The sequence below is a fragment of the Pseudophryne corroboree genome, chromosome 5 (genome assembly GCF_028390025.1).
Source record: "Pseudophryne corroboree isolate aPseCor3 chromosome 5, aPseCor3.hap2, whole genome shotgun sequence".
In the NCBI taxonomy this organism is placed as follows: Eukaryota; Metazoa; Chordata; class Amphibia; order Anura; family Myobatrachidae; genus Pseudophryne; species Pseudophryne corroboree.
In genome coordinates this window covers 553,804,998-553,823,254 of record NC_086448.1, presented here as the reverse complement: position 1 = coordinate 553,823,254, position 18,257 = coordinate 553,804,998, and the positions used below count along the sequence as shown (strand labels likewise).

The 18,257-nt window shown below is 45.6% G+C and overlaps 1 protein-coding gene across 2 annotated transcripts in view; it reads right to left on the bottom strand.

Moving 5' to 3' along the window:
• The window catches only part of CDKAL1 (CDK5 regulatory subunit associated protein 1 like 1), a 1,663,077-nt gene that overhangs the window by 190,648 nt on the left and 1,454,172 nt on the right, over window positions 1-18,257 (bottom strand). The gene's annotated exons all lie outside the window — the stretch shown is intronic.

The following is an 18,257-nucleotide window of genomic DNA, read 5'->3' as shown; positions in this document are numbered from 1 at the left end:
GCACCCCAGCCCTGCAGGCTGGCATCTGTTGTCAGGACTTGCCACTCTTTTATCCAAAAGGGTCTCCCCTTGTTTAAATGGTCTGTCTGTAGTCACCACGCTAGAGACCTTTTTACGCTTACTGGAAACTTTATCATCTGCTTTTTTATCGTCTGATGATTTCCGTTCCATTTGGTCAGAATAAGGTGCTGCAATGGTCTGGAATGGAATTGCGCATATTCCACCATGTCGAAGGTTGATAACATCAAACCCAACAGTCGCATTGCTGCATGGACTGACATTGTCTGGGCGTGCAACGCTTCCTGAGCCATGACTTGCACCTTGACTATCTTTTTCTCTGTAGGAGAACTTTCTGTAGGTCTGAATCCAATATGGCCCCCAAATGAACCATTCGCTGTGACGGTTTCAGGGACGACTTTTCCCAATTTATGAGCCACCCGTGTCTCTGTTAACAAACTATCGTCTGTTGAAGATGGCTCAACAGTAAATCTTGCGACTGTGCTAAGATTAACAGGTCATCCAGGTATGGGAATATTCTTATCCCCTGTTTGCGCAGACAAGCTGCCATAACCACCATGATCTTGCTAAACTCCCTGGGTGCTGTAGCTAGCCCGAAGGGCAGAGCTTGGAACTGAAAATGTTCTTGGAGGATGGCAAACCTGAGGTAACATTGATGCGACAGTGCTATAGGCACATGTAGGTAAGCATCCCGTACATCCAGAGATACCATGTAGTCTCCCGGTTCCATTGCCAACATTATGGAGCGTAACGTCTCCATGTGGAACTTTGGGATCCATATGTATTTGTTCAACATTTTAAGATTTAGAATTGGTCGATATGACCCATTTGGTTTCTGGATTAGAAATAGATTGGAGTAATACCCCTGTCCCTTTTGTGATGGAGGTACTGGGACAATCACACCTGACTGCAGTAATTTTTGGACTGCTTCTTGCAGGGCATTGGCCTTCGACTCTATACGAGACGGGCTGGTGCAAAAAAATCTTTGAGGAGGCTGCCTCCTGAATGGGAACCCATACCCCTGAGATACTACCTTCTGCACCCAAGCATCTGCTGTTGACTGTTGCCATATGTGTGCAAAATGAAGGAGTCGGCCCCCAACCCTGGAATCCTCCAGGCGGAGGCCCGTCTCTCGTCAGGCTGACGGTTTCTGTTCAGGTTTGGAAGCTGGCTTTTTGCTAGCCCACTGCTTCCTACCTCTGGATTTAAACTGGGGTTGCTTAGGCTCCTCTTTAGCTTTCGCTTTACTTTGCCAACGAAATGAGCGAAATTTTAAACCCTTGGACTTAGGGTTATAAGTAGCCGGTAATCTGACCTTTTTCAATTCAGCCTCTGATTCTAGGATATCCGATAAAGGTTTTCCAAATAATATATTACCAACGAAAGGCAATGCTTCCAATTCATTCTTGGATTTCGCATCTGCCTTCCAGGTACGTAGCCAAACTGCTCTGCGAGCAACTACTGTCAAGGCTGAAGCTTTAGAGGCAACTGTACCTACATCAATTGCTGCTTCTTCCAAATACTGGGCAGATTGTCTTAAACGGCAAAAACGATCCTCTCGCTCCCTAGTAGGAGAAGGGATGTCATTCTCTAGTTCCTCTATCCATTCGCCCATTGCCTTTGCTATCCAGGCCGAAGCTATAGCAGGTCTTACCACTGCTCCTACTAGAGAAAATATATTTTTCAAAAGGCTCTCTACCCTTCTGTCTGTGACATCATTTAGTGAGGTAGATGACAGTGGTAAAGCAGATTTATGCACGAGTCGCAGAACATGTGCATCTACTTTTGGAGGATCTTCTATTTTCGAACAATCCACAGCTGGAAATGGATAATAAGAATCCCATCTTTTAGGAATCTTATACTTTTTACTGGGCGCCGCTCAAGACTCAGCCATCATTTCCGTCAGCTCATCTGACGCTGGGAAATCAGCTTTCACTGATTTTGTTCGTTTAAATACAGGTGCTTTAGCTTTTAACACTGTCTTGGCTGGCTCTTTCAACGAGAGAACAGCCTTCACAGCATTAATAAGTTCAGCTTACATCTTCTGAACTAAAACTCTGCGACTGATCATCATACGGAGTATTCGAATCTATTGTATCATCATCCGATGTATCATCTTGTGTAGTCTGCCACACAGACGTATCTGTCTTAGTCTTACCTGTCCCTTGGTTGCTTGTAGAGGCTACTGGAACCAAACCATAGGAAGGGAGCTGCATGTATGGGTTCATAGTGTAACCTAACCCTTGAGGTGGTGCTACCGGAGTTAACCTGTCCGCGATTGAAGATAGTCTTTGCGAACATATTCCATGGTGGCTCTGTTGGTGGTTGAACAAACTCCTGTTTTTTACTTCGCTGAAAAGCAAAACAGTTTGCACACAAACCCTCATAAGTGACCAATTGATTCATATCAATTACCCCTGACTTACAAGATAAGCATGTTAGGGATGTAGGAGTGCTTGATAAATTCTCCTCATCACTTTTGCCGCTCACAGACATGGTAATAATCTGTTATTGACTACACAATTTGTGACTGAAAATCACCCTATATGTCAGTATATAGAGGTGAGATCAATCTGACCACAGTGCACCTGATTTGAGGGTCAGAACAGGACTGACATTACACAGAAAAGTCAGCACACATACTAGCAGTCAGTCACATGTTAAAGCATTAGACATTGCCATATGAGAATACAACCTCCATAACAACTTATACATAAGTAGGAAAATTGTACTACTGTTTTTTAACTGGTTCTTTTTTCCAACATAACATGCAGAAAACACAGTAATATACAGGTCTCATATGCAATAGGTACTAAAAATTAACTATTCATACTAAGAAGTAGAGAGAATTTTTAGTACTGTATACCCTGCCTCCAGAGAGCGGGATACAGGGAGACTCACCACACTTCCATATCCAAGCAAATACGCTCGTAAGACGCTGAGTGGATTCAGACGCTACTGATGTACACTACCGCACTTGATAACTGATAACGGACACGGTCGCTCACTGACGGACACGGACGCTGAGCGGCTCCCACGTGTATGCAGACGCTAAGGCCTGCGACTCGGTCTGGGCGGGAACTCTAGTGTACACAACCGCAGCGTCTAAGCTGCGACCGAGTACCCTCGTGGTAACGTCTGAGCCGGAAGTGAGGTCATTCAGTTCATGAAACGGGACACACATGGAAACTGGCCATGAACTCGGAGGAGGGGCGGCCAGGAGAGCGTCTGAATCCCCCTGTTGACTTAAACTCCCAGGATCGCGGCCTCTACCTAGTCCTGGCGCCTATGATCCCCGGAGCGTAGCGCTGTCGCACTCGAGATGTTCGGCGCATCAACACACTGTTTGTAGTCTCCACCAAATCAGTGTAGCTGTGTCCTGACCCCTCTAGTAAGAGGAAGTCCATAGACTCACCGTCTCCCCATGCTCCGGCCACAGCCTGGTTACGTCTGCTGGACCTGCTAGAACATCCGACACAGACGCCCGTCGAGACAGCACTAATACCCGAAGGTAAGCGTTGTTGCGACCCGGTGGGGAGTTGTTGGAGCGACTCTTTCTAGTTTAAGACGCTGTTAAGAGAAGCCGCTCAAAAACATATAGTCAGTCTATAAAAATAAAATAATAAAAGCTTGAGGCTGCTACTCTCAGCAGCCCTGCGACCATGCGGCTTCCTGCCGCACCAAGCAAAAAACTGATTTAACTGAGTCAGTGGGCAGGACTATATGGTGAAGGCCCCGATGCATCCTGGGAGGCCAGAAAGCTTGTGACAGTGTTGGTGCCATTTTCGCTGTCGCTCAACAATATCCCAATGTAATCCTGTGGATAATCCTGTGGACCCAGCCAGAGAAATCTGCCATAGTGGATTGCCTCGTAAACAGCTCCCATCTTGCCCAGTAATCGGATGCAAAGATGTATGGATACCTTGCAAGGACAGAGCACCGAGCAGACCATAGCCTGGATAGTCAAGGCCTTGTCCACCGGGAGAAACACATTTTGAGATACAGTATCATTCCCAGGAACTGAAGACGTTGGGTCGGTTCCAGGTGAGATTTCTGAAAATTTAGGATCCACCCATGATCCATAAGTAGGCGAGTCGTCAGATCGATGCTGTGCAGCAGACGCTCCCTGGACACAGCCTTTATTAAGAGATCATTCTAGTAGGGGACTATGTTCATTCCCATCATGCACAGTTGCAGCATCATCTCCGCCATGACCTTGGTGAGGACCCTCGGAGCTGTGGACAATCCAAAAGGTAAGGCCTGAAACTGGAAATGGTCATCCAATATGGTGAACCTGAGGTAAGCCTGATGAGGGGGCCACATGGGGATGTGTAGGTAAGCATCCTTGACATCCAGAGACACTAGGAACTCCCCCACCTCCAGAGCGGACACCACCGCCCGCAGGGATTCCATCTTGAATTTGAACACCCGCAGATATGGGTTTAGAGACTTCAGGTTCAAGAGGGGGCGCGCCGAACCGTCCGGTTTGGGAACGACAAAAAGACTTACCCGCCGTCGCTTGGGAGATCTATTTATTTAATTTGTCTCCAAACAAGGCATCACCTGTAAAGGGAAGATTTTCTACACCCTTTTTGGAATCAGCGTCTGCTGACCACTGACGTTACCACAGAGCTCTGCGCGCCGAAACAGCCATAGCAGTGGTGCGGACATTTATCTTACACAACTCTTTAATAGCCTCGCTCATAAAATTTGCAGCATCTTGTATATGTTGCAGAGTAATGATCTCATCCCGGGGCAGAGAGTCTAAACCGTCAATAACAGCATCAGACCACTTGACTACCGCCCTGGAAATCCACCCACAAACTATTGTGGGACGTTGTGCAGCGCCTGCTGTCGTATAAATTGCCTTGAGCATTGTCTCAATTTTACGGTCAGCCGGCTCTTGCAGGGATATAGCCCCTGGTACTGGCAGTACCAATTTCTTAGATAGTCTGGATACAGACGTATCGACTGACGTTTATCAGGGATCAACCAAGCCTCCCTGGCCAGGGAGTTTAATTCCTTAGACACCGGAAAAGTTGCTCAGCACTTGGGTCTAACATTAAAGTATAACTCCTCATCTGGTTCTGCCTCCTGATCCGGTATGTGGAAGACCTCTCTCACAGCAAAAATGAGAGTCTCCACCCCAAGGGACAGCAAGCTGTCCTCATCCATATCATCATCATCCACATCAGGCTGATCAGAATCAGACTGGAGCACTTGTGGGAATAAGCGTTTATGTGAAACCCCTAAGAGGGGTCTGAGAAACCTTCTTGGTATCTGCTGCTTTAGCCACGCAATCAATAGAATGCTTTAACACCTGGCTCTCTCTTTTAGCTGCAGCTAATTCTGAACTGACATTATGAATCATCCTTTTAAAGCTGTGAAGCCAGTCAGGTGCCTGTGAGCTGGGTCTCTGTGGTGATAATGAACATTGCTCACACATGAGTGACCCCGCTGAAGACGGGGCTGAATTACAAGTAGTACACATTACCATGTCCACAGACATCCTACACAACTGTAAAACAGCACAGCCCACAATCCAAACCCCTCCACACAGATCCCAGAGAGCCCTTGGAGTGACATTGAGGAGCGGACATCAGCACACAGAACACAGCAGTATAAGTGTAACTAAATGTATGACCTGACAGTAGTACAGTGGCGCTGCCACTGATGTGCTCCCCCCCTTACTATGACCCCCTGGTACCAGTACAGAGTCCTGTAGCAGCGTGGGTCACCGGAGGAGCAGCGTGTATGCAGCCTGATCCGCAGCAGCAGGAAATAGCGCCTTCCCGCCTCAGGTCCCGCTCCGGGATGCCCCGCCCCCTGTAATGGCGCGCGGTCCCTGATCCAAATTTTTATACTGGCTATGTTACAAACAACGTCATATATGCAGACAGTACGCACAAAGCCTTTGTTGAGGCAGTGAGCACTGAGTGCTTAGCCAGTTTGTCCGCGGTGGGCACCACAGCTCTGGGGCCGTGACCGCCGCGTGACTTGCCGCCAAACTGCACCGGGGACCCGCTAACCAGGACCTCGTGTGACACTCACCGCACCTGGTACTTAGCCATCTGGGTGGCAGCTAGCTGCCGGTGTGGGCACACATACTGACGATATGTGATCAGCACCTCAGGAGCTCAGTGTCCTGTCATTTGGGATTATGAACCATTAACCGTCAGGAGGTTGGTTCGGGTCCCCCCCTCTAAATTCCACGAAGCATGTAGCCTGGTTGCCAACCAGGGCTACCTGAAAATAATAAAATAAAATAAAAACCAAAGGAAACTCTGGAGCTCCAGAGAAATGCACCCAGCTCCTGGGCACATTTTTCTAAACGGAGTCTGGTAGGAGGAGCATAGAGGGGAGGAGCCAGCACACATACACACACTAAAGGGTTTTAAAGTGCCAGGCTCCAGTGGACCCAATCTATACCCCAAGGTGCTAAAGTACAAAACCCCAGTATCCACTAGGAAGAAGAGAAAAACTGTTGAAAATGTCACTCCCAAAATGGCTGACGCCTCAGAGGAGACAGTTTTGAAGGATGCTAAAGGAGGAGGTGGGCATTTTGGGAGGGACATTTACTAAAGTTCTCAGGGAAAGGAGGAAGTGCTGCGAGGGGGGGGGGGGCAGCAGGGGATTCGAGATGCTGATTGATGCAGTGAGGCTGCATGAAACTTCCTCATAGAAACCGCTGACAATGAGCAGGTAGAGTTCCCTAATTTGCAAAACAAGATGTAAGTTGCTCATATCGATTTGACAATACACTTCAGGTGCTTGAAAGGGAGGGATTATTCTAAGAAAGAAACAAAATGGGAATTAATCCCTAATTTGCAACGGGCATTGTTACTGTGTGGGGTATAATGTGGTGACAGGGGCATAACTGTGGGGCATAATATGGTGCCAGGGGCATTCCTGTGTGGGGCATAATGTGACAGGGGCATTACTGTGTGGTGCATAATGTAGTGACGGGCATAACTGTGGAGGAGGCAAAATATGGTGTCAGGGGCATTTCTGTGTGGGGCATAATATGGTGACAGGAGCATTATGGTGTGGTGCATAATGTGTAATAAGAATTGCTACAAGGAGCCTAATGACAAAATGTAGGGGGCATGAATCAGGATTTTTTTTTTACTTGTGGTGGCTAATGTCTGGGGGTACAGGGTGAAAAAGACACTGACATCCCAAATAAGTCACCAGCCCAGCACCGGAATCCTGACGACCAGGATCCCGACCGAGCATCCCCAGGAATGCCGGAGAGGTAAGCCGCAGGAAGGGGGGGGAGTTAGAGGTTAGGTTTAGGCTGCGGGGAAAGGGTTAGGTTTAGGCTGCAGGTTCAGGCACCTCCACGAAGGGTTAGGGTTAGGTTGCGAGGGGGGGGGGGAGATTGTTAGGTTTACTTACCTTTTCCTGTCGGGATTCTGATAATCATGACCGCCAGCATCCCAAACTCCGCCATATCAATCCTAACCCTGTCATAGATGCATGACAATCATTAAAAGCCAGCAGAGGCGCCAGTGAGACTGGGTCTTCAATTTGAACTTGATCTTATTGGACGGTGTTCATCTTTATGATCTGATGATTACTTGCTGTCCTGGAGCTGTGATTTCTGTGGTTCACCTGAGCAGCTCTGTCACATTATTTAAAAGTATAGAAAATAAATAATCAAGCTGAGGGGAGAGGAGGACAACAGTGGTGGTGGTAGTGACAGGAGAAGAGAGAGGATTAGTTGGTGGGAGCGGGGAAAGGAGAAAAACACAATAAGGGGGGGAAAGAGCAAGAGAGCAAAGTTACTGGATGAAGGACAGAGCACATACAGTAGGACAAAGAAGAGTTAAGGGGAATAATGTTGTTTAATTGAGGGAGGTGGCCCGAGAGACCTAGATGGAGAAACATGCAGCTGCTGGTTAGGGCAGTCACAACGTTTTTAGGTTGGGGGGGCAAGATACCGGCCACACCACCTACCTGACAGATATAGATATATCTATCTGGGGGGGGGGGAGGGAAAAGAGCAGCGAGGGAGGCAGAGATAGGATGAAGGAGGAAGAGGGGAGGAACATGTGAAGTGGGAGGTGAGAAGGGCGCAGTAAGTAGTCACATACTGTAATGGCTGAAATTGGGTGTGGGGCAGAGGAGTGCCCAGGAGACGGACGGAGGAGTACCCCTCACCTGGTTTAGACACCTATGCCATTGCCGATCAGGATTGCCGGTAGAAAGTATGGTAGGAGTGGACCTGTGCACCAAGTATAATAAAAGAAATTGTGCAGTCAACGACATGAGGGTTTTTTTTTTGTATTTTTTACTGTATCTAACGTTCTGTGTACATGTGCGTATAATGCATGTACTGTACACACATATATATATATTATTATTTTTTATATGAGAGCACAGGGCTCCCATCTTAAATGCCCCTGCCACCCCAAAGGCTTAATCCAGCTCTACCCTTACAGCCTATACTATGGATCAGCTATAGTATTAATAATGTGTCCAGGCCAGCATGCCCCATTTTTTTAAATGCCCGCCTATCTGCACACAATGACCGCAATCAGGTGAAGCAAGGCCGTTTCTAGGGCTGGATGTGCCGTGACCACTGGCTGCAGCTGTATACCATGCGGACTGACAGTCAGTATGTGTAATACAACTGAAAATGTCCTTGCCAAAATGGCCGTCGCATGAGAGAAGACATTTTAGACATCCTACTAGTAGCAGAGAACTGACACAGGAGATCAGAGCGCTGACATTCCGGCAGCCGGTAGAAGGGGGAGAGGGTGCAGGGCACTAACCCCTGACAACGAGCAGTCACTTTATACATAAGTAGCCTGTGTGTGCCATCATTTGCAAGGGGCATTACTGTGTGGGGCATATTATTGTGTCAGGTGCATAATGTGTAAGAGGCATTACTGTGTGGGGCATATTATGGTGTCAGGGGCATTATTGTGTGTGGCATAATATAGTGTCAGGGGCACAACTGTGGAGTAAGATAGTCTTTTCCTGCAAGGCCAAGTTCCTTATATTGAGGCCACTTGCCCCTTCACTGCACACAAATGCTTTATTTTTTTAAATAATTTCCGGGGGGGGGGGGGGGGGGTGCATAATTAAATGTTCGCACTGGGAGCCTGATTGGCTAGAAACTGCTCTGAGGTGAAGTCTACTGCTGCAATAAGACAGGACCAGATCTGAACATCTGCACTGCGGCTCCTGCGTATATGCGAATCTAAAACCATCAATCAATTGTGAACACAGTCACGTCCAGGCCTGAATCAGCCCCAATATGATGCGCTAAATAGGGGCCCTGCCTCCTTGCATATACAGTATAGTATATCATACAAGGCAGCATCGAGAAGTACAATATAATGCAAACTGTGAAAAACAACTGTCTAGAACGGCATTTCTGTAAGGATAAAAGGAGAGAGAAAAGATGTAAAATATCCAGCCTCCAAAATATTTACTGCATATTTAAAAGAACTGGTTTCTGTGTTTGAGCTGCCTAAATTTGAGTCTGTACAGCAGTCTTAAGGTGACCTCGAAGCCTGTTGTTGTCATACTCATTTACTGGTTGTGAGCACGCTGGAAGGTATAGAAGCCAAAACCTATTTCTCCAGTGTCTTCACTGTGGCTTGGGGAGCCATTAGCCAATGGAGCCTTTATCCCCTGGATGAACATGTATCCAGAGATGTAGAAAAATCTAATAAAAAAATGCCTAAATTGTTATGGCCCCCCAGTGAGAAGCCAGCTCTGATCTGTAAAGTCAGTTTAAGGGATTGTGACAGCTCTGTCCCAGATATTAGCTGACCCAATCATATTAAATCTCCTGCTTCAGTGCTCATCCAACTTCATGTTAAACAAGCAACAAACAAGCAGATAAGAGATGAAAGAAACTACATCACCAAAAGGAATAGAAAAATAAGCCACATAAAATATATACTTTAGGAATGGGTTGTTTCAAACAAATGCTAAACCTAACTGGTTTCAGTTACCAGTCTATTACACTTACATCACTGACACCCACTTATGTCTTTATGCATATAACTCCAGAGAGAATCCTGATCTATGAAAGATGATACATTTATGGGAGGGTGGTTAATCTAGATAGAAAAAAACAACAACATATACATTCCCCCAGCACAACGCAATGGACCAGCAAGTGAGACATACATCCTACATGAAAAAAATAATGCAAAGGGTATACGTTCAGGATCCCGCCTGTCGGGATCCCAGCAACCAAAATACAGATGCTGGAATCCCGAACTGGTCAGCATCCCGACAGCTAGTATCCTGAAAATAAGTATACATGGAAGGGTTAGGATTTGGCCTCCGTGGGGTGTTAGATTTAGGGGGGGGGGGGGGGTGGGAAGTAGAGATCGGCTGTGGAGAGGGGGAGCTAGTGTCAGGTACCACTGGGGGAGGGGGTTAGGTTTAGGGACTAAGGGGGAGGGTTAGGGTTATGATGCAGAAAGAAGTGGGTATGTTTAGGCACTAAGGTTAGGGGTTGGGAGGTAGAATACTTACCTCACTCCTGTCGGGATCGTGAACATGTGGATGCCGCTGTTGGTATTCTGACCGCTGGGATCACATACCAATCCCATGCAGAAATCTTAATTACATACACTTAGAAATATATATATCATTTACTGTAGGATAAAGATCTCTTTTGCTGGTCGTGTGCTGGAGGGATTTATTTGTTTTACATGCACCTGTGATGGACCAATATATTGATTTGAGTAACTAACATTCTGTGAATCACTGTTTTGAGAGGCATGGATGGATCCTTGTAGTGCCATATTGGAAGACCTCCAGGTGAGTTGGCTCTAAATGTAGAAGTACATAAATGTATGAACCAAAGTGGGTGCTATGATCATGTAGTGTAGGACAACCAGAACAGAAATGCCTTGCCATGGCTTAAGGCTTATTATATATTTGCAAATGTATGTAACAAAGAATCATGCATTACTATTATGATGTAGAAAGTATGTAACTTTTGCTACTCCATTGTGGTGTGCAGGGGGAATTTTTTTTTTAAATCTATGAAAAGAACAGGATCGCAGAAAGCCAAAATAAAAAAACAACAGCACCTCTCAAAGCATGGTGCAATAATCATTCTTCCGCTAATGCTTAAGTCAGATGCTGAGTCCCAAGTAAGACGATTACACTGGCAACGGCAAGACAAGCATCTAAACTCATTAAATTAATCTCACAATCCTTGCATAATTGGAGAAGCTAGGGTGGAAATTCTACTGCCTGCTGAAAAATATTAAAATAACACGGCAGGACTGAAACCAGCCCATATGATGCCTGGAACAGTATCAATTATCTGTCAAGCTGGCCGCTGGGTACAAAAAAGCAAAGCAGATAGGGTCTTTCAGAGTGTTAACACCGGGGGGACTGACTTAAAACGCAGCACTTGGTTATTTGCTTACCACAACTGTGGGACTTGCCAAATTATTATACAGCTTATCTTGGAAGTGAGGAGTGAGGAATAAAGGTATTTTTCAAAACACAAACCACAACACTTACACATGTAATTTCTACAGAGAGGATGGAAACATTTATTGCACAGTGAATAAAAATAAGGCTATCATTAAGACTGGCAGCATAGTTGTATAACAGCATTGCTGACTGACAACACTAGGACTATGGGTTTGGTTCTGACATGTGTTTAATATGTATATTCTACTCATGTTTGCTAGGGTATACTTGGTGCTCTCATTGCTTCCCACACTCCAAAACATTCTGATAAAATTAGCTCTAGGGTCACTGGTATATTTATAATGGGTGCAGTGTGTGTGGTGCACATGGCCCCCGGGGTCCCACAACGCACACCCTGCACCCTTTTTAATACTTTCCCTCCGTAGTCCAGCGGCACTGCAGCAGCACTGGTGAAATCAATAGTAAAATGGCAAGGCGCAATTTTTCCGCGATCTGTGCATGTGCTGTACACCCAGGAACAGGACACGGGTCCCCTAGCGCTGCCAGCTAGAGAGGAGGGGGCCCAGACGGTGCCTGCACATGGGCCTCCTCCTTTCTAGAAACGCCCCTGCCTAGGGTGAATGTTTAGGAGGGCACTATGGACTGAAAGGTCCAATAAGACAGGGAAGGCTCATTCTCTGTAAAGACTTGTGGAATATATAGGCCACTCTATAAGTACTAAAGGTTACCGAAAACAAAGTAAAACAATGTAACATTGCTAGAGTTCTGTCCCATGTTAGGTGCAGGCATGACCAAAGGTCTTCTGACACAACCTCTGCCATGCCTATTTTGCAGCTAAGAGACACACGAGTTAACACAGGGATGTAAATCCTTGTTTTAATTAATTAAATTAACTGCAGTGGACACGTTGTCAGTTCTTGTCATTACGTCAGGCAACTAAATTCTAAATGAAAGAATGAGGATTTGATCATTGTTTTTACTGAAGAAAGCAATGCAATTACAATGCGGGTTGTAACTGGGATCTATAATGGAGACAGGAAATGAAGTCTGTTATTTATAAAGCACAAAGCTTACAGGTAATTCTGGAATGTTATTTCATATAACTACATGTATTCAGGTAAGGATAAAAATATTATTGATACACAAACTCAATTTTGGTACAACATAAGTAACTTTTCTTGGAGTAAGCGCTCTAATTATTTCTGTAATCAGTCAAATAATCGAATTCATAGATCACTATATACTAATCATGAAATGGATTACTTTTGGACATCCGAAAGTTATTCCCAATGATTATCCGATAAAAAATCCAGGGAGAAAATAGTACACCAAATTCTTCCCACTTCATCTTTTTTTTTCCCAAGTCAGGCTAATATGGTAGATGGCTCTCACATTCTGACAGATATGTCTGTCATCTTGTCAGGAGAGCTATAATGACTTCTACTCAGCAACATCTTATTATTCAGAAACGACGTCCATGGCTGTAAAGCATTACTTTTCCTTTAATCCGCCTCTAACTGTTCTGATTATAACCATGCAGGAGGGAAGGAGCAGAGGATTAGCACAGGGTCTAATCTGTATTCACTGCAGTTTTTGTGACATTTGACAAGTACATGTTTCCAATGGCAAGAATCATTTTCCACATTATCCAAAATTTAAAACAGACACAAATTGCAATATTATATATATATATATATATATAGAGAGAGAGAGAGAGAGAGAGAGAGAGAGAGAGAAATATATCTGCCTACAGAAATGGTTTACCATCAATATGCAACATGCTATATTGATGATAGACATGTCTAGTCCAAAGTAGACAAGCTGAAAGCCTTTGTTTGAGAAGAGAATAAGACATGACAAACAATAGGAAAAGTTTTTTTTTTCATGTTGAATGTATAACCAAATCAAATATTTATTTAAAAAAGTATATAATAGTTTAACTTTATAAACATGATCAAAGCTATAGACATTTGGAACCCAGTAAGGTTAAAAAAAAGAAAAGAAAAAAAGATGGGGATACGGCCATTAGGTCGACAGTCATTAGGTCGACCACTGAAGGATGCAGTAGGTCGACATGGTCAATAGGTCGACAGGGTCATTAGGTCGACATGTGCTAGGTCAACAGGTCAAAAGGTCGACATGAGTTTTTCAAAATTTTTCGGATTTTTCCATACTTGACGATCCACGTGGACTATGATTGGAACGGTAACCTGCCTGAAGCGAGCCATGCGAGGGGCCACGGTGCACTAATTGGGGTTCCCCGTCACTTTACAAAGAAAATGACACCAAAAACAGTCCAAAAACTCATGTCGACCTTTTCACCTGTCAACCTAGTACATGTCGACCTAATTCCCATGTCGACATATTGCCCATTTCAAACTTCAGTGGTTGACCTAATGACTGTCGACCTAAGTTGAGTCGACCCAACGACCCATACCCAAAAGATGATGGGTAGTGATGACTGGCTATCTCCAAATGGCTGCAGACTGTCACTCTAGTGACATCTGCAGTCGTAATGTGTCCAAAGTTCGGTACTTCACACTGTGCGATTCAGAACCTATGGGATCTGGATTAGGCCCTGTGCTTCAAAGCATTGGACAGAAGGAAGAACAGGACATTAAGTAAAACAGGGATTTACAATGTAAATGAAATAAATACTGACATGATAACAAAAGACAGGGAGGGCCCAGCTCATGGGAGGGCTATACAATAGAATTAAGTGTAGCTTGTAGTGGTGATTGGTGCAGCTGTGTGGGTACATCAGTGTGGGTACAGTAGCAGCTCTGATCCCCGCTCTCCTCAGCTGCAGCAGGTGCCGTGGGCTGTGTGGGCGCCCGCTGTAGCCGGCTCCAGTGACAGACACTAGAGATCATAATTGACCTCTAGTGTTTGTTAGAGATGAGCAGGTTCGGTTTCTCTGAAACCGAACCCGCACGAACTTCATGTTTTTTTCACGGGTCCGAGCAGACTCGGATCCTCCCGCCTTGCTCGGTTAACCCGAGCGCGCCCGAACGTCATCATGACGCTGTCGGATTCTCGCGAGACTCGGATTCTATATAAGGAGCCGCGCGTCGCCGCCATTTTCACACGTGCATTGAGATTGATAGGGAGAGGACGTGGCTGGCGTCCTCTCCATTAGAAATTAGATTAGAAGAGAGAGAGAGATTGTGCAGAGTCAGACAGAGTTTACCACAGTGACCAGTGCAGTTGTTGTTAGTTAACTTTTATTTATTTTAATATAATATATCCGTTCTCTGCTATATCCGTTCTCTGCCTGAAAAAAAACGATACACAGCAGCAGCCAGTCACACAGTGTGACTCAGTCTGTGTGCACTCAGCTCAGCCCAGTGTGCTGCACATCAATGTATAAAAGGCAAAGCTTATAATAATTGTGGGGGAGACTGGGGAGCACTGCAGGTTGTTATAGCAGGAGCCCCCAGGAGTACATAATATTATATTAATTTAAAATTAAACAGTGCACACTTTTGCTGCAGGAGTGCCACTGCCAGTGTGACTAGTGGTGACCAGTGCCTGACCACCAGTATAGTAGTATATTGTTGTATGTATTGTATACTATCTCTTTATCAACCAGTCTATATTAGCAGCAGACACAGTACAGTGCGGTAGTTCACGGCTGTGGCTACCTCTGTGTCGGCAGTCGGAACTCGGCAGGCAGTCCGTCCATCCATAATTGTATTACAATATATACCACCTAACCGTGGTATTTTTTTTTCTTTCTTTATACCGTCGTCATAGTGTCATACTAGTTGTTACGAGTATACTACTATCTCTTTATCAACCAGTGTACAGTGCGGTAGTTCACGGCTGTGGCTACCTCTGTGTCGGCAGTCGGCAGGCAGTCCGTCCATCCATAATTGTATTATTATTATAATATATACCACCTAACCGTGGTTTTTTTTTCATTCTTTATACCGTCATAGTGTCATACTAGTTGTTACGAGTATACTACTATCTCTTTATCAACCAGTGTACAGTGCGGTAGTTCACGGCTGTGGCTACCTCTGTGTCGGCAGTCGGCAGGCAGTCCGTCCATCCATAATTGTATTATTATTATAATATATACCACCTAACCGTGGTTTTTTTTTCATTCTTTATACCGTCGTCATAGTGTCATACTAGTTGTTACGAGTATACTACTATCTCTTTATCAACCAGTGTACAGTGCGGTAGTTCACGGCTGTGGCTACCTCTGTGTCGGCAGTCGGCAGGCAGTCCGTCCATCCATAATTGTATTATTATTATAATATATACCACCTAACCGTGGTTTTTTTTTCATTCTTTATACCGTCGTCATAGTGTCATACTAGTTGTTACGAGTATACTACTATCTCTTTATCAACCAGTGTACAGTGCGGTAGTTCACGGCTGTGGCTACCTCTGTGTCGGCAGTCGGCAGGCAGTCCGTCCATCCATAATTGTATTATTATTATAATATATACCACCTAACCGTGGTTTTTTTTTCATTCTTTATACCGTCGTCATAGTGTCATACTAGTTGTTACGAGTATACTACTATCTCTTTATCAACCAGTGTACAGTGCGGTAGTTCACGGCTGTGGCTACCTCTGTGTCGACAGTCGGCAGGCAGTCCGTCCATCCATAATTGTATTATTATTATAATATATACCACCTAACCGTGGTTTTTTTATACCACCTAACCGTGGCAGTCCGTCCATAATTGTATACTAGTATCCAATCCATCCATCTCCATTGTTTACCTGAGGTGCCTTTTAGTTCTGCCTATAAAATATGGAGAACAAAAAAGTTGAGGTTCCAAAATTAGGGAAAGATCAAGATCCACTTCCACCTCGTGCTGAAGCTGCTGCCACTAGTCATGGCCGAGACGATGAAATGCCAGCAACGTCGTCTGCCAAGGCCGATGCCCAATGTCATAGTACAGAGCATGTCAAATCCAAAACACCAAATATCAGAAAAAAAAGGACTCCAAAACCTAAAATAAAATTGTCGGAGGAGAAGCGTAAACTTGCCAATATGCCATTTACCACACGGAGTGGCAAGGAACGGCTGAGGCCCTGGCCTATGTTCATGGCTAGTGGTTCAGCTTCACATGAGGATGGAAGCACTCAGCCTCTCGCTAGAAAACTGAAAAGACTCAAGCTGGCAAAAGCACCGCAAAGAACTGTGCGTTCTTTGAAATCCCAAATCCACAAGGAGAGTCCAATTGTGTCGTTTGCGATGCCTGACCTTCCCAACACTGGACGTGAAGAGCATGCGCCTTCCACTATTTGCATGCCCCCTGCAAGTGCTGGAAGGAGCACCCGCAGTCCAGTTCCTGATAGTCAGATTGAAGATGTCAGTGTTGAAGTACACCAGGATGAGGAGGATATGGGTGTTGCTGGCGCTGGGGAGGAAATTGACCAGGAGGATTCTGATGGTGAGGTGGTTTGTTTAAGTCAGGCACCCGGGGAGACACCTGTTGTCCGTGGGAGGAATATGGCCGTTGACATGCCAGGTGAAAATACCAAAAAAATCAGCTCTTCGGTGTGGAGGTATTTCACCAGAAATGCGGACAACAGGTGTCAAGCCGTGTGTTCCCTTTGTCAAGCTGTAATAAGTAGGGGTAAGGACGTTAACCACCTCGGAACATCCTCCCTTATACGTCACCTGCAGCGCATTCATAATAAGTCAGTGACAAGTTCAAAAACTTTGGGTGACAGCGGAAGCAGTCCACTGACCAGTAAATCCCTTCCTCTTGTAACCAAGCTCACGCAAACCACCCCACCAACTCCCTCAGTGTCAATTTCCTCCTTCCCCAGGAATGCCAATAGTCCTGCAGGCCATGTCACTGGCAAGTCTGACGAGTCCTCTCCTGCCTGGGATTCCTCCGATGCATCCTTGCGTGTAACGCCTACTGCTGCTGGCGCTGCTGTTGTTGCCGCTGGGAGTCGATGGTCATCCCAGAGGGGAAGTCGTAAGCCCACTTGTACTACTTCCAGTAAGCAATTGACTGTTCAACAGTCCTTTGCGAGGAAGATGAAATATCACAGCAGTCATCCTACTGCAAAGCGGATAACTGAGTCCTTGACAACTATGTTGGTGTTAGACGTGCGTCCGGTATCCGCCGTTAGTTCACAGGGAACTAGACAATTTATTGAGGCAGTGTGCCCCCGTTACCAAATACCATCTAGGTTCCACTTCTCTAGGCAGGCGATACCGAGAATGTACACGGACGTCAGAAAAAGACTCACCAGTGTCCTAAAAAATGCAGTTGTACCCAATGTCCACTTAACCACGGACATGTGGACAAGTGGAGCAGGGCAGGGTCAGGACTATATGACTGTGACAGCCCACTGGGTAGATGTATGGACTCCCGCCGCAAGAACAGCAGCGGCGGCACCAGTAGCAGCATCTCGCAAACGCCAACTCTTTCCTAGGCAGGCTACGCTTTGTATCACCGCTTTCCAGAATACGCACACAGCTGAAAACCTCTTACGGCAACTGAGGAAGATCATCGCGGAATGGCTTACCCCAATTGGACTCTCCTGTGGATTTGTGGCATCGGACAACGCCAGCAATATTGTGTGTGCATTAAATATGGGCAAATTCCAGCACGTCCCATGTTTTGCACATACCTTGAATTTGGTGGTGCAGAATTTTTTAAAAAACGACAGGGGCGTGCAAGAGATGCTGTCGGTGGCCAGAAAAATTGCGGGACACTTTCGGCGTACAGGCACCACGTACAGAAGACTGGAGCACCACCAAAAACTACTGAACCTGCCCTGCCATCATCTGAAGCAAGAAGTGGTAACGAGGTGGAATTCAACCCTCTATATGCT